The 14,801-nt window shown below is 49.7% G+C and overlaps 2 protein-coding genes across 5 annotated transcripts in view; both read left to right on the top strand.

Moving 5' to 3' along the window:
- LOC137631117 (plasmolipin-like) overlaps window positions 1-14,801 on the top strand; it is a 232,385-nt gene that overhangs the window by 77,925 nt on the left and 139,659 nt on the right. The gene's annotated exons all lie outside the window — the stretch shown is intronic.
- LOC137631115 (uncharacterized) overlaps window positions 1-14,801 on the top strand; it is a 104,021-nt gene that overhangs the window by 41,557 nt on the left and 47,663 nt on the right. The window lies entirely within an intron of this gene.

The following is a 14,801-nucleotide window of genomic DNA, read 5'->3' as shown; positions in this document are numbered from 1 at the left end:
GGAGTGCGAGTCCTGGAATTAAATCCAGTGGGTGCGCTACGGCACTAAGAAGAAGAAGGCTACCAAGAGATTGCCGAAGAAGTCCAGCTTTGCCTCGCCCCTAGCGTCGCCCGATGCCTCTTCGGAGAGGGGTTCTCTGCCGCCTTCCCCTACCCAGAGTAGGGGACGAGGTAAGTCCATTGCGGGGAAGCGGCCCATTGCTCTTCCCCAGGAGTCTGTGATGTCTGTTGGTGGGAATATTGTGTCGGTTAAGGCAAGTGGGGGGCCTGAGGGAGGGACGGGAGTGTGTTCGGGAGACGAGGTCCTGGTGCCAGCAGGGCCCGTCTCTACCGACAATCCGATGTGGGGGGAAGCCCGCTACGGCCTCCTCCCCTGCATCTTGGATCTGTGTTTCAGGTACGTCAGCACTCGGGGGAGACGCCGAGAAGGAAGATTCACCGAGTTCAGACCCCGTCGCATGGGCGCCGCCGAGGACGCCCTTCAGGTCGCCCATGAGACTGGAGGAGGAGTTCGACACCTGGTTCACCCGCAAGAAGGTGCCTCGCTCTCCCCCGGCGCCGTCGCCGACGCTTCCGCCCGTCTTTCTCCAACCTTCTTCGTCAGCGGACCGGCACGAAGATCCACCAGCAACTCGAGACACTTCGGACGACTCAGCAGATTCGCGTTCCTACCAGTCATCGGTCTCCTCTTTCGGGTCGGATTCTTTCTCCTTGTAGGACGAAGGACCGAGGGACTCGAGGAGGAGACGGGAGAGGTCCCATTCCCGATCACGCTACGCCAGGAGACTTTCCAGTTCCCCCAGGAGAAAGCACAAGAGGACCCGTTCGTCGAAAGATGAATGGGTGCGAGTCACCATCCCCCATAGCCACCTCCTAGGAGCTTCAGCAGCCCCGAGTACCTCTGGCTGGCTCCCTAGAGCTCCTTCGCCACCCTCGCGGCACGGCTCCTCCAGCAGACCCGATCATCGACGGGGGTCGTCGCACCAGGTCTCGAGTGACAAGCATAAGTCCGCGAAGGTTCCTGCTTCATCCGCCCAGCGGAGAGAGCCGCCCCTTCGGCCTGGCAGCTTTGTCCCGGCCTCCGGCCTTTCGACGACCTTCCCGGAACGACAGAACCAGCCAGCTGGCACGGGGAAGCCCACAGCTCCATGGAACTCCGCAGGAGGGAGTAGACCCATGACGGCTACTCCCGTCCCAGCGGAGCCGCCCGCTTAGCGAGTCGACCCGCCAATGGCTCGCCATGAGAGGAAGATGCCTCCTCTTCACGCGGAACCCTCCGTCATCGATGTGGCTGCTCAGGCGGAGGACCAGATAGCCGAAGGCCTCGTAGAAGGGGGAGAAAGCTCGACGGACGAGGTCTCCTCCTATAGGAAGGTCTTAGCCCTCATCAGGCGGCATCATAGGTTGGATGAGCCGAAACCCTCGGCAGAACAAGCCTGGCTTTCCGGACTTATCAGGCTAGTGGATAATCCGGTGCAGCAGAAGCCTTCTCTGGCTCTTCCCCTGGCAAGGGGCGTTAAGCTGGGTATGGACCACATAGATAGGTTCATAGCCAGCCAGGCGGACGCCCCCAGGAATCAGAGCGCCTCCAAACTCCTCCAGGGTCTTAAAACGCAGAAACGCTTTTATCTCCCAGAGGGGCGCCGGGGAGGTCCCTGTACGGTTGAGCCAGCGATTGCTATCCTGAACCAGGGAGCGGCTGAAGATAGGGCATCCTCCGCTCCAGTGTGTTTTTCCCCGGCGGAAACCTCCATGATGGAGGATATGGCCCTGGATCTAGTGTACGTGTCTTCATGGTTGGACTGGTGGGCCTGGACGTTGGTGGGCTTCCAGGCATCTCACGACCTCTCCGTCCCCGAGAATCAGTCCTTGCTGAGGGAACTGATTAGTTCGGGTGGGAAAGCGCTCAAGTTCCTCTCATACCAGTCCCTCTCTCAAGCAGCCAACTGGGTCCTGCGGAAGAGGGACACAGTCCTGAGCAAGCTGGTTAGGAGATTACCTGACCGAGAGGCGAGAGCCTTGAGGAACTTACCTTTATGGGGCGAGTCTGTGTTCCCCCTGAGGGCAGTAGAGGAGACTATGGAGAGGGTCAGGAAGCTTAAGGAAGCAGGAGATCCCAGACCCCCACCTGTAGGACGACCAGCCCACAGGAGATCCTCTTCAGATGTCCCTCACCCATCCCGCGCTTCGCCGGTCCAGCCTAGAAGGGACTCCCTGTCGGTGTCTTGGTACCAGACCTCGCAGCCCTTCCGTAGGGGTACTTCGGTCCCACAGTCGAACTTCAGGTCAACCTATTCTAACTCCAGGAGAGGGCGTTCCAGCTGCGCCTCTAGAAGGAGATAGGAAGGGAAGCCCCCTACTCCTGCCGAAGCCTCAGGTAGGGGGATGCCTCAAACACTCTTGGCAAGCTTGGCGGGACCACGGAGCGGACCCGTGGACCGTAGCAGTACTGAAAGAAGGGTACAGGTTGCCCTTCCTAGCGGAACCGCCCCCTCTGATCCCGGACCAACAGGTGGAGTGGTTGACGCCCAAGGACCCCTTGAGAAGAACTGCATTGCAGGAGGAAGTATCGGCCATGCTCGCCAAAGGGGCGGTAGAGCCAGTCAAGAATCCAGGACCGGGGTTCTTCAGCAGACTCTTCCTGGTGGAGAAAGCGACAGGGGGTTGGAGACTGGTCATAGATCTCTTGGCCCTCAACAAGTTCGTGTGCAAGACCGACTTAGATGGACACCCCAAAGTCGGTCTTGGCGGCCTTGAGAGAAGAGGACTGCATGATGTCCATAGATCTCAAGGACGCCTACTTCCAGATCCCTGTCCACGCCTCCAGCAGGAAGTTCCTAAGAGTAAAATGGTGTAACCAGACGTTACAATTCAGAACCCTCTGCTTCGGACTGTCGACAGCTCCTCAGGTCTTCACGAGGGTCTTCGCAACAGTCTCAGCCTGGGGACACGAACAGGGCATCCGCCTGATTCGGTACCTAGACGACTGGTTGTTGCTTTCAGCCTCAGAGGGAGCACTGAGGGAGCAAGGCGCGAAGCTTCTGCGGTTCTGCGGTGTCTTGGATATCACCATCAACCTGGAAAAATCACAGCTGATACCCTCCACCAGGATGACCTACCTAGGAATGGTTCTAGACTCCCGGTTGGCGAGAGCCTTCCCCTCCTCGGAGAGGCTAGACAACCTAGATCAGATACTCCGGCCCTTCCTAACGGGCCAGCCCAGGAGAGCCAAGGTCTGGCAAAGATTGATAGGCCACCTCGTGTCATTGGAGAAGTTGGTCCCTCAGGGGAGGCTCAAACTTGGGGGCGTTCAATGGAACCTGAAGGAGCTCTGGAACCAGGGGGACTTCCCCCACAAGATAGTCCCGGTGTTCCCGAACACGAAGGAAGTTCTGAAGTGGTGGCACGACAGGACAAACACCCTCAAAGGAATGCCCCTCACAGTCGACCCTCCGGAGATGCTGCTGTTCACGGACGCATCCAAGGAGGGTTGGGGAGCCCATCTTCTCGACAAGTCAGCGAAAGGGAAATGGGGCTTCGAGGAGAGGAGCCGTCATATAAACGTGCTAGAACTGATGGCCGTGCAAAGGGCATGACGAGAATTCGTCCATCTACTCTGGGGAAACACCGTGGCTCTGATGTGCGACAACGCCACGGTGGTGGCCTACGTAAAAAAGCAAGGAGGACTGAAGTCGAAGGAGCTGTGCAGTCTCACAACGGAATCCATGGAATGGGCAGAGGAGGAACAGATCAAGATCACGGCCAGGTTCATTCCGGGAAAGAAGAACGTCCTAGCCGACGGCCTCAGCAGGGTGGGTCAAGTGGTAGGGTCGGAATGGTCCCTACACCCGAGAGTGGCCCAGACCATCATCCTGAAGTGGGGCTCTCCGGTAATAGACCTCTTCGCCACAAGGCTAAACGCACAGCTCCCCGTGTTTTGTTCTCCTGTGCCAGATCCGACAGCAGCGTTCGAGGATGCCTTTCAACATCCTTGGGACAATCTCGACGTATACGCCTTCCCCCCCTTCGGGATGCTCAGACAAGTTCTCAACAGAGTGAGGCGGGCGAACAACCTGTGGATGACTTTGGTAGTGCCCTGGTGGCCGGAGAGAGAATGGTTCGCGGACCTAAAGGAACTGGCGCGCCTTCCGCCTTGGCCCCTTCCGGACGGCCCAGACTTCCTCCGGCAACCTCACTTCCAAAGGTTTCATGAAAACCCTCGGTCCCTCCGCCTTCACGTGTGGAGGTTATCGAGCGTCTCCTGAGGAGGGAAGGATATTCGTCGAAGACCGCAATAAGGATGTCAGGTTACCTAAGACGGTCCTCGGTCGCGGTATACCAAGCAAAGTGGGCCACCTTTACGAAATGGTGCACCTCGAAGAACATCAGGCCGTTAGCGGCCTCCATTCACGAGATAGCCGACTTCCTGGTCTATCTGAGGGACGAAGTGGGCACGTCCATACCAGCCATCAAAGAAGTCCGAGCAGCGCTGGGCCAAGTCTTCCTCCTGAAGGGCATCGACCTAGGAGCCTCCAGACATATCTCGATGCTCATCAAGAGCTTCGAGCAGTCGTGTTCCCCCCAGGCCACTAGGGTTCCCCAGTGGGATGTGGCTAGAGTGCTGAAAGTGCTTTCAGAGCCTCCCTTCGAACCCCTCAAGGATATCCTGGACAAGGAGCTCACCCTCAAGACGGTCTTCCTGTTAGCCCTTGCATCAGCGAAGAGAGTAAGTGAGATCCATGGGCTGTCATACGAGGTCTCACACTCGAAGGGGTGGCGAGAAGCAACTTTCAGGTTCTTACCTAACTTCGTAGCCAAGACCCAGAACCCAGATGTTTGGGACCCTAGGTTTGAAGGGTTTTCAGTGCCAGCAATTCTGCGTTCAGACAACTCGAGGGACTTGCTACTGTGCCCGGTCAGAGCGGTACGTAAATACCTAGAGAGAACCGGCAGACTTCGCCCTAGGATCAAGAGTCTGTTCGTCTCCTCAGGACTAGTGAAAAAGCCGGTCTCTAAGAACACGATCTCCTTCTGGCTACGGCAGGTAATCATGAGAGCCTACGACAGTTTGGGGGTCTTCCTTCCGGGAAAGCCTAGACCCCATGACATTAGGGGCCTGAGTACTTCGTTGGCCTTCGAGAGGAACATGGCATTGGGCCAGATCCTGAGGGCAGGTACTTGGTCAAGGCAGTCCACCTTTACGGCTCACTACCTAAAGGAATGTTCTAGAAAATCTTTGGACGGTTTCTCGCTTGGTCCCGTCATTTCTGCGCTCCTGAAGATTTAAGGTGTAGCCCCGGGGAAGCCGTGGGCGGTAAGTCCAAGAGACACAGGTTCCTTCCTTACCTTTTCCCCTCTTATCACCCTTCCCCTACATGACCCTTGATTCCTTCACCTTCCATGGGATACACGGTCAGTGAATGAATACGTCTCCGAGGACTTTTACAGAGGTGAGTTACTTAGACACTAAGATAGTTTTTTGCGTCGTTTTCCCTAATTTCTCGTTTCTATTTTTGGGTCAGCAGAACCTAGCCTCCTATCTAGGTTCGTTTTTTCCCTTCATCAACTGTCTCTAGGTCCGGAAGGCCACTCCTACCTCCTAAAGTATAAGTCTCCTAAGGAAGTAGTTTGAGGTAAGTACTCCGTGTTGGAACAAATCACAAATTTTAAGTAATTTGTCTTTTTCCTAACAGTACTTACCTCGAACTACTTTCGGGTTATGGCCCACCCATCCTGCCCCGAGTGCCTCACAGGACTTTTAGGAACCAATCTATCATAAACTTACTGGTGGTCGAGACCTGAGCGAGCACGCTCTCTGACCACGGGTCGCCTCATGGCGCGTATTCCTCCGCCAGAGGTTCCCCCGCATAGAAAACGGAGATAGGGTAAACTACACAAAATTCTGGTCGGTTGGGAGGAGATCCCAGATACTCCTAAGAAAGTAGTTCGAGGTAAGTACTATTAGGAAAAATACAAATTACTTATAATTTGTGATTTTTGCGAAGTACAATGCTGGTAATTCAGAACCACATATAGAAATAGAAATAAACTATATAAATGTTTCCTCCTGCTCCAATTGCTTCTGTGTTTCGTAATAATTAGCAAACATTGCTGTTGCTGAGAAATTGATAATGAAGGTAACAATTCATTGGTGAAAACTCCTGATTTTTAAAATCTAATCTATTGTGAGGTTAATGTCGGGTTTGAAATTATAGACCTGAAGTTTAGTCCTCATCTAACTTTATTATTAGCATATCTGATAACCGAGGATGGAATTTTCAATATTAATCTTACCCGATGATCATGTAGCTGCAACTCTGTTGCCCGACAGAAAAAACCTAAGGTCGGGATACGCCAGCGATCGTTATACAGGTGGGGGTGTACAACAACAGCGCCATCTGTCGAGTAGGTACTCAGGTACTTCTTGTCAACAAGAACCAATTTTTCCTCTGTCGTGCCACCGGCAAGACCTACTTGATACGCTGTTGTTTCTGGAGTTGATTTCACGCTTTTTGGTGATGTATTCTCTCTAGATATTAGCTTTCGCTGTACAGGAGTTATTATCATTAACTTTTCAAGCTTTTTTTATTAGTTTTGGATTAATTGTTGACGACTTTGATAGATTTTGGATTCCCCCCTTGGCTAATTCAAGATGTCTGACCATTCTCAAGTCCCTAAGTACAGGCAGTGTAGCGCTAGGGACTGTTCTAGGCGTCTTCCGAAGGCCTCTATAGATCCTCACACCGTTTGTTCCAATTGTAGGGGTAAATCCTGTCAATTGGAAGATCGATGTGAGGAATGCGCTGGGCTTTCGGAATTCGATTTTAATGAATTCCTTAAGAATGCACGTAGGCTAGAGAAGGATAGGATCAGGAGGAGTTCGTCTCGCTCTTTTGATTTTTCCTCTCCCCATGCCCCTCAACCTATTCCTTCCCCTGTAGTGGTGACTCCCGACCCTGCTACTAATGCTCAACCCTCGATGGCGGACATGATGCGTGCCATTCAGGCTCTTGGTGACAGAGTGGAGTCATTAGCTAATGACCGGAATCAACTTTTGGCCGATGTCAAAGAGTTGAAAGAGAAAAGTGCAGTGGGAAGTGTAGTGAGTGCAAGTGCGGTGAAAAGTGTCAGTGTCAGTGTTACGCATGAGGGTGCATCTGTTCGTGCCAGTCGTCCTCCCAGTCCGGGACCTCTTGCAAGCTCCCAAGCCCAGGGGAGAAGCAATGTCGAAGGACCAAAGGGTTCGACAGGCCTTGATCAGCGTACGGATGTACCCTCAGTGGTTGCGGACGTATCTTGCAGAGATCGTCCCATCCACAAACAGACGAGTGAGCCCATTCATTCCTCGTCTGTGGAAGAAGTTTCTAGGAAGAAACGTTGGACCAAGGTCTCACGACCTCTCAAGCGCAAGGTCCCTTCCGAGCGAGTCCAACGGCCCAGGTGTAGCCACTGGGTCAGTTCGGACTCGCCGCAGTCTTCCGAAGACTGCACACCTCCCAAGAGAGGTAGAGTGGTTCCGCAGCAGGCAATCACTCCGTCTGTTGCCGCACCAACCACGGTAGACCCTAAGTGGTCTATGCTGCAGACTATGCAGTCTCAGCTTGCTTCCTTCATGCAGGAGTATCGTGCTGAGAAGGTTGACACTGCACCTGTTAACCTACAACCTGCCACGGTTGTGCGCTCAGCAGATACTGCGGCTGCCTGCTCCCACACTCCGCCTGTGAGAGCTCCACCACCGATGCGCAGTCGACCCTGCCAGACGCATGTTGACGTTAGCCGACATGCGGCACCCTCCGTTGACATGCGTGAGCTACCGCATCAGCAGTGGGAAGGTGCTGTCAAGCTGCCGTGTTTTGACGCAATGCGGCAGTCTCCGCAACCCACGGCAGTCCCTCCCACGCACCAGCACTCCGCTTTTGTTGTTGCCAGCTCTCAGACTGACCAGCAGCGGCATGATGTTGGATCCAGTGCAGCTACGCATGCACCCGTGCTGCCGGATTCAGCCGTTCAGCTTTCTTCTCCACCTTTGCCGCTTCCTCCTCAGCATTCGGATGAAGGAGTATCTGATGACGACGAAGCTGCGCATTTGAACGATCCGCACTCCGACATAGAAGAACCCAAGTCTACGCCTCCCTCCTTAGACTTTAGGAAAGTCCTTGCCCTGTTTAGGGAGTTGTATCCGGACCAGTTTGTGTCTGCAACCCCGCGCTCACCTCCCTCTGAGTTCGCTTTAGGCATGCAGTCAGCAGCTCCTGCCTTTACGAAACTAGTACTCGCGCGCTCATCCAAGAGAGCTTTAAGGGTACTGGGAGAGTGGTTGCAGTCCAAGAAGCAACTTGGGAAGACAGCCTTCATCTTTCCACCTACCAAGCTTGCTTCCAAATCTAGCGTCTGGTATGCCACGGGAGAAGAACCCGGCTTGGGAGTTCCTGCCTCTGCCCAGGGCGACTTCTCAAGTCTGGTTGACTCTCCCCGCAGGCTGGCTATGAGACGCTCCAAGATTTGCTGGACCTTTTCGGACATGGAGCATCTGTTGAAGGGAGTTTTTCGTGCTTTTGAGATCTTCAACTTCCTGGACTGGTGTTTGGGAGCGTTAAGCAGAAAGACCTCCCCTTCGGATAAGGACTCTGCCATGCTTATCATGTCATGCATGGACAAAGCCATTCGGGATGGGTCTGGCGAGCTTGCGGCTTCGTACGTGTCCGGAGTGCTTAAGAAGCGAGATCACCTTTGCTCCTTCTTGTCTGCGGGGATCACACCATGCCAGAAGTCGGAGTTGATGTTTGCTCCGCTTTCCAAGTGTCTCTTTCCGGAAGAGCTGATCAAGGGGATTGCTGCCTCGTTGATCCAGAAGGATACCCATGACCTGGTGGCGTCTTCCGCACGTAAAGTCACAGCTTTACCTTCCGTGCCTAGACCTAGGATGGACACACCAGCGTCTAGGTTCATCCCGCCCTTTCGTGGCAGAACCTCCAGCAGAGGAGGTACCCGTGCCGACAGTCAACGTGGCAAAAAGAAGAAGGGTTCCAAGTCCTCAAAAGGCAGAATCTGACTGCCTACCTCTCCAGACAGCAGTGGGAGCCAGGCTCAAGAACTACTGGCAGGCTTGGGAGAACAGAGGTGCAGACGCTCAGTCTGTGAAGTTGCTAAGAGAGGGGTACAGGATTCCGTTCTTGCGCAATCCCCCTCTAGCAACTACTCCCATCAACCTCTCTCCCAACTACAAAGAGGAGGACAAGAGGCTAGCTTTACAGCAAGAGGTGTCTCTCTTGCTACAAAAGGGAGCGGTAGTCATAGTCCGGGACCATCAATCCCCGGGCTTCTACAACCGTCTCTTCTTAGTAGCGAAGAAGACAGGAGGGTGGAGACCGGTGCTGGACGTCAGTGCTCTCAATGCTTTTGTCACCAAGCAGACGTTCACCATGGAGACGACGAAGTCGGTGCTAGCATCGGTCAGGAAGGAAGACTGGATGGTCTCGTTGGACCTAAAAGACGCGTACTTTCACGTCCCCGTCCATCCAGACTCCCAACCTTTCCTAAGGTTCGTCTTTGGAAAGGTCGTTTACCAGTTCCAAGCCCTGTGCTTTGGCCTAAGCACGGCACCTCTAGTGTTTACCAAACTGATGAGGAATATTGCCAAATTCCTGCATTTGGCAGACATCAGAGCCTCCCTCTATTTGGACGACTGGCTTTTAAGAGCTCCGTCAAGTCGTCGCTGTCTGGAGAATCTCAAATGGACTATGGATCTGACCAAGGAATTGGGTCTCCTGGTCAATATAGAGAAGTCCCAACTCGTCCCATCCCAAACTATTGTCTATCTAGGTATGGAGATTCAGAGTCGAGCTTTTCGGGCTTTTCCGTCGGCCCCCAGAATCAGTCAAGCCCAAGAATGCATCCAGAGCATGCTGAGAAGGAACCGATGTTCAGTCAGGCAGTGGATGAGTCTAACAGGGACGCTTTCATCGCTGGCCCAGTTCATCGCGTTAGGGAGACTCCACCTCCGCCCCCTTCAGTATCATCTAGCTGCTCACTGGAGAAAGGACATGACGCTAGAAGCGGTCTCAGTTCCTATATCCGAAGAGATGAAGTCTGCGCTGACGTGGTGGAAGAACAGCATTCTTCTCAAGGAAGGTCTACCATTGGCTGTTCAGACCCCCGACCACCTTCTCTTCTCGGACGCATCGGACACGGGCTGGGGTGCGACACTGGACGGACGGGAATGCTCGGGCACGTGGAATCCGGATCAAAGAACACTTCACATCAACTGCAAGGAGCTATTGGCAGTTCATCTGGCCTTGAGAAGCTTCAAGTCCCTCCTTCTAGGCAAGGTGGTGGAGGTGAACTCCGACAACACTACAGCCTTGGCGTACATCTCCAAGCAAGGAGGGACTCATTCGAGGAAGTTGTTCGAGATCGCAAGGGACCTCCTCACCTGGTCAAGAGATCGAAAGATATCGCTGGTAACGAGGTTCATTCAAGGCGACATGAATGTCATGGCAGACCGCCTCAGCCGGAAGGGTCAGGTCATCCCCACAGAGTGGACCCTTCACAAGAATGTTTGCAGCAGACTATGGGCCCTGTGGGGTCAGCCCACCATAGATCTGTTCGCTACCTCGATGACCAAGAGGCTCCCAAATTATTGCTCACCGATTCCGGACCCAGCAGCAGTTCACGTAGATGCCTTTCTTCTGGATTGGTCCCATCTAGACCTGTATGCGTTCCCTCCGTTCAAGATTGTCAACAAGGTACTGCAGAAGTTCGCCTCTCACGAAGGGACACGGTTGACGTTGGTTGCTCCCCTCTGGCCCGCGAAAGAATGGTTCACCGAGGTACTGCAATGGCTAGTGGACGTTCCCAGGACTCTTCCTCTAAGAGTGGACCTTCTGCGTCAGCCGCACGTAAAGAAGGTACACCCAAGCCTCCACGCTCTTCGTCTGACTGCCTTCAGACTATCGAAAGACTCTCAAGAGCTAGAGGCTTTTCGAAGGAGGCAGCCAGAGCGATTGCCAGAGCAAGGAGGACATCCACTCTCAAGGTCTACCAGTCAAAATGGGAAGTCTTCCGAAGCTGGTGCAAGGCGAATTCAGTTTCCTCAACCAGTACCTCTGTAACGCAGATAGCTGACTTCCTTTTACATCTAAGGAATGTAAGATCCCTATCAGCTCCTACGATCAAAGGTTACAGAAGCATGTTGGCAGCAGTCTTCCGCCACAGAGGCTTAGATCTTTCCACCAACAAAGATCTACAGGACCTCCTTAAGTCTTTTGAGACCTCAAAGGAGCGTCGGTTAGCCACACCAGGTTGGAACCTAGACGTGGTTTTAAGGTTCCTGATGTCAGCAAGGTTCGAACCGCTTCAATCAGCCTCTTTTAAAGATCTCACTTTGAAGACTCTTTTCCTCGTTTGCTTAGCAACAGCTAAAAGAGTCAGTGAGATTCACGCCTTCAGCAGGAACATAGGTTTTACATCTGAAACGGCTACATGTTCCTTACAGCTTGGTTTTTAAGCTAAAAACGAGCTTCCTTCTCGTCCTTGGCCCAAGTCGTTCGAGATCCCAAGCCTGTCCAACTTGGTTGGTAACGAACAAGAGAGAGTACTATGCCCAGTTAGAGCTCTTAAGTACTATTTAAGACGTACAAAGCCATTACGAGGACAATCAGAAGCTTTATGGTGTTCTATTAAGAAACCTGCTTTACCGATGTCTAAGAACGCAGTTTCTTATTACATCAGGCTTTTGATTAGAGAGGCCCATTCTCATCTGAAGGAGGAAGACCATGCTTTGCTGAAGGTAAGGACACATGAAGTTAGAGCTGTCGCTACTTCAGTGGCCTTCAAACAGAACCGTTCTCTGCAGAGTGTAATGGATGCAACCTATTGGAGAAGCAAGTCAGTGTTCGCATCATTTTACCTTAAAGATGTCCAGTCTCTTTACGAGAACTGCTACACCCTGGGACCATTCGTAGCAGCGAGTGCAGTAGTAGGTGAGGGCTCAACCACTACATTCCCATAATCCCATAACCTTTTTTAATCTTTCTCTTGAAATGCTTTTTATTGTTGTTTTTGGGTTGTACGGAAGGCTAAGAAGCCTTTCGCATCCTGGTTGATTTGGCGGGTGGTCAAATTCTTTCTTGAGAAGCGCCTAGATTAGAGGTTGTGATGAGGTCCTTTGGTATGGGTTGCAGCCCTTCATACTTCAGCACCTAGGAGTCGCTCAGCATCCTAAGAGGATCGCTAGGCTCAGTAAGGAAGACGTACTTAAAAAGGCAGAGTAATGGTTCAAGTCGACTTCCTTACCAGGTACTTATTTATTTTATGTTTGTTATTTTGAATAACTGCTAAAATGAAATACGGGATACTTAGCTTCTAATGTTAACATGTATGCTGGTCTCCACCCACCCCCCTGGGTGTGAATCAGCTACATGATCATCGGGTAAGATTAATATTGAAAAATGTTATTTTCCTTAGTAAAATAAATTTTTGAATATACTTACCCGATGATCATGAATTTAAGGACCCTCCCTTCCTCCCCATAGAGACCCAGTGGACCGAGGAGAAAATTGGTTCTTGTTGACAAGAAGTACCTGAGTACCTACTCGACAGATGGTGCTGTTGTTGTACACCCCCACCTGTATAGCGATCGCTGGCGTATCCCGACCTTAGGTTTTTTCTGTCGGGCAACAGAGTTGCAGCTACATGATCATCGGGTAAGTATATTCAAAAATTTATTTTACTAAGGAAAATAACATTTTTAAGCATATTTCAGTATTTCCCGAGTCATAACAAAATACACAGGAGTTCAAACCTGATTAATGCTTTCGGGGTATACGGTTAGAAAGCAATTTCATAATTTGATGCACAAAAAGTGTATCTTCATTCCAACCAGTTTATGCCTCTGAAACTGATTTGGAATCCTTATATAAAAATTCTTCTTGACCTTCATCCAGGTCATTAATCTACTCCTGAGGATCCATTGTTATCCCAGGGCCAAGTGTTATCTCTTCAAGAAGCATTGCATTGTTGCTTCTTTGAAAATTTCAATCATTGTAAACGATGGAAATCCATCACGTGTCTAGACCCTTATGAGGAACTTTTTCCAAAGAGGTACAGTAGGGTCCCGAATTATGCGAGAATTTGGTCGATCAATGACCTCGTATAAATGGAAAATCGCATATTTCGAAATACAACTAGCAGAAATAATTCCATTGGGGCCATGGCAACCAGCAACTTGCCTATTCAAACGTGTTTACTACCCATTTCCAATACTTTCTATATACTATACTGTATTTTTTTATGATATCAAATTGTTCTTGTAAATAAATCAAACATTTAATATATTTTAAAGTTCTAATAACTTGAAAAAAGGTTAAAATTACAACCAGGATGGGTGTAAACACTTATATTTTCCGTTCTAACACGACCCAAAATACAGGTAAATTTTAATGTTTGTCATATCTATTGTATAAGACAACTGGTGAATAGCAAAACCATCACTCTATATACTAGCTTTTGTTGTATGATTGAAAATCCAGAATTATCAAAATAAAGGCGATTTTATATCATGCGTTTCCTAAAACGCCATAAAGCGCAATAAAAAACTACAACCAATGTTTTGTTTACGTTTATCTCTGATCATAACAAAGAAACAGACGCATTTACACATCTGTGTATAGGTTAGTTTTTGCATCAACAGCAATCTTACCAAGTATTGATTATATGTTGATTTTGTTATTACCAATGTTCTACTTAATTTTTATTAGAACTTCCAAATAAATGAAATGAATGCCATTTATATAATATTTTTCTTTATGACGCCGCCTGAAACGGAAACCTTTCATTCATTTACGGTACGCTCCATCTTCGATCATAATAAACAAACGAAGGCATTAAACGCGCATGATCAAAGGGATAAATAATGTTAAAAGCTTTTAGTAAATGTTATTACAAATATTATTTACCGTATTTATATAAATTCCTACGTACGTAGCAAAGCAGGAAAAGTTTTTTTTTTTTTTTTACGTGTAATCAACAATAACAAACTGCCGCTAATGACAGAAAGATAATTTACGATCATTATAAACTGTTACGAAAGATAATTGTCCATTTCATATCCAAAATACTTTTCCTAACTTCAGTTATAAGTCAACTTGTACCTACCTCAATTATGGAACCATCTAAAAAAAGTAAGAGAAGAAGCAATTACTAGGCCGGTCTTTAAAATTATCGAACAATTAAGTTACCGCTATAACGTTCGATGTGACAGAGAAGGTGCGATATTGGAGAAAGTAAGGAAAATTTAATCATGATTGATTTTCAATATAACTGAAACTTTGTGAAGCAACAAAGATTTCATTTATTATTGAGATAGAGAGAGGTAAGAAATGAGAGGTAGTGAAAGTAGCCCACAGAGAGAGAGAGAGAGAGAGAGAGAGAGAGAGAGAGAGATCAGCTGATCCGATCACAGCCCAAAGTAAAACAAAAAGAAGTCAACAATACTCGATTTTTAAAACACACCCAAAATTTAAAAACAAAAGTACACGTTTTCTTAATGTGCAATTAACTATTTAAAGAGTATCAATTTTCTAAAACAAAATGATGTTTCCTAAAAAATAGTGGTTTGCTGATGAAATTGGATGCCGTATTTTAAGCTTCGATTGAAATGGATGTATACACGGTAATTTTTTTCGTTTTGTATTTGACACTTTTTAAGAAAACCTATTTTGGTTTCTTCATTTATATGTAAATATTGTATAAGACGAGACGAGAGAGAGAGAGAGAGAGAGAGAGAGAGAGAGAGAGACGGTG

This window comes from Palaemon carinicauda, chromosome 39 (assembly GCF_036898095.1).
Source record: "Palaemon carinicauda isolate YSFRI2023 chromosome 39, ASM3689809v2, whole genome shotgun sequence".
Lineage (NCBI taxonomy): Eukaryota > Metazoa > Arthropoda > Malacostraca > Decapoda > Palaemonidae > Palaemon > Palaemon carinicauda.
The sequence above is the reverse complement of the archived record's forward strand: the minus strand, read 5'-3'. Positions and strand labels throughout refer to the sequence as shown.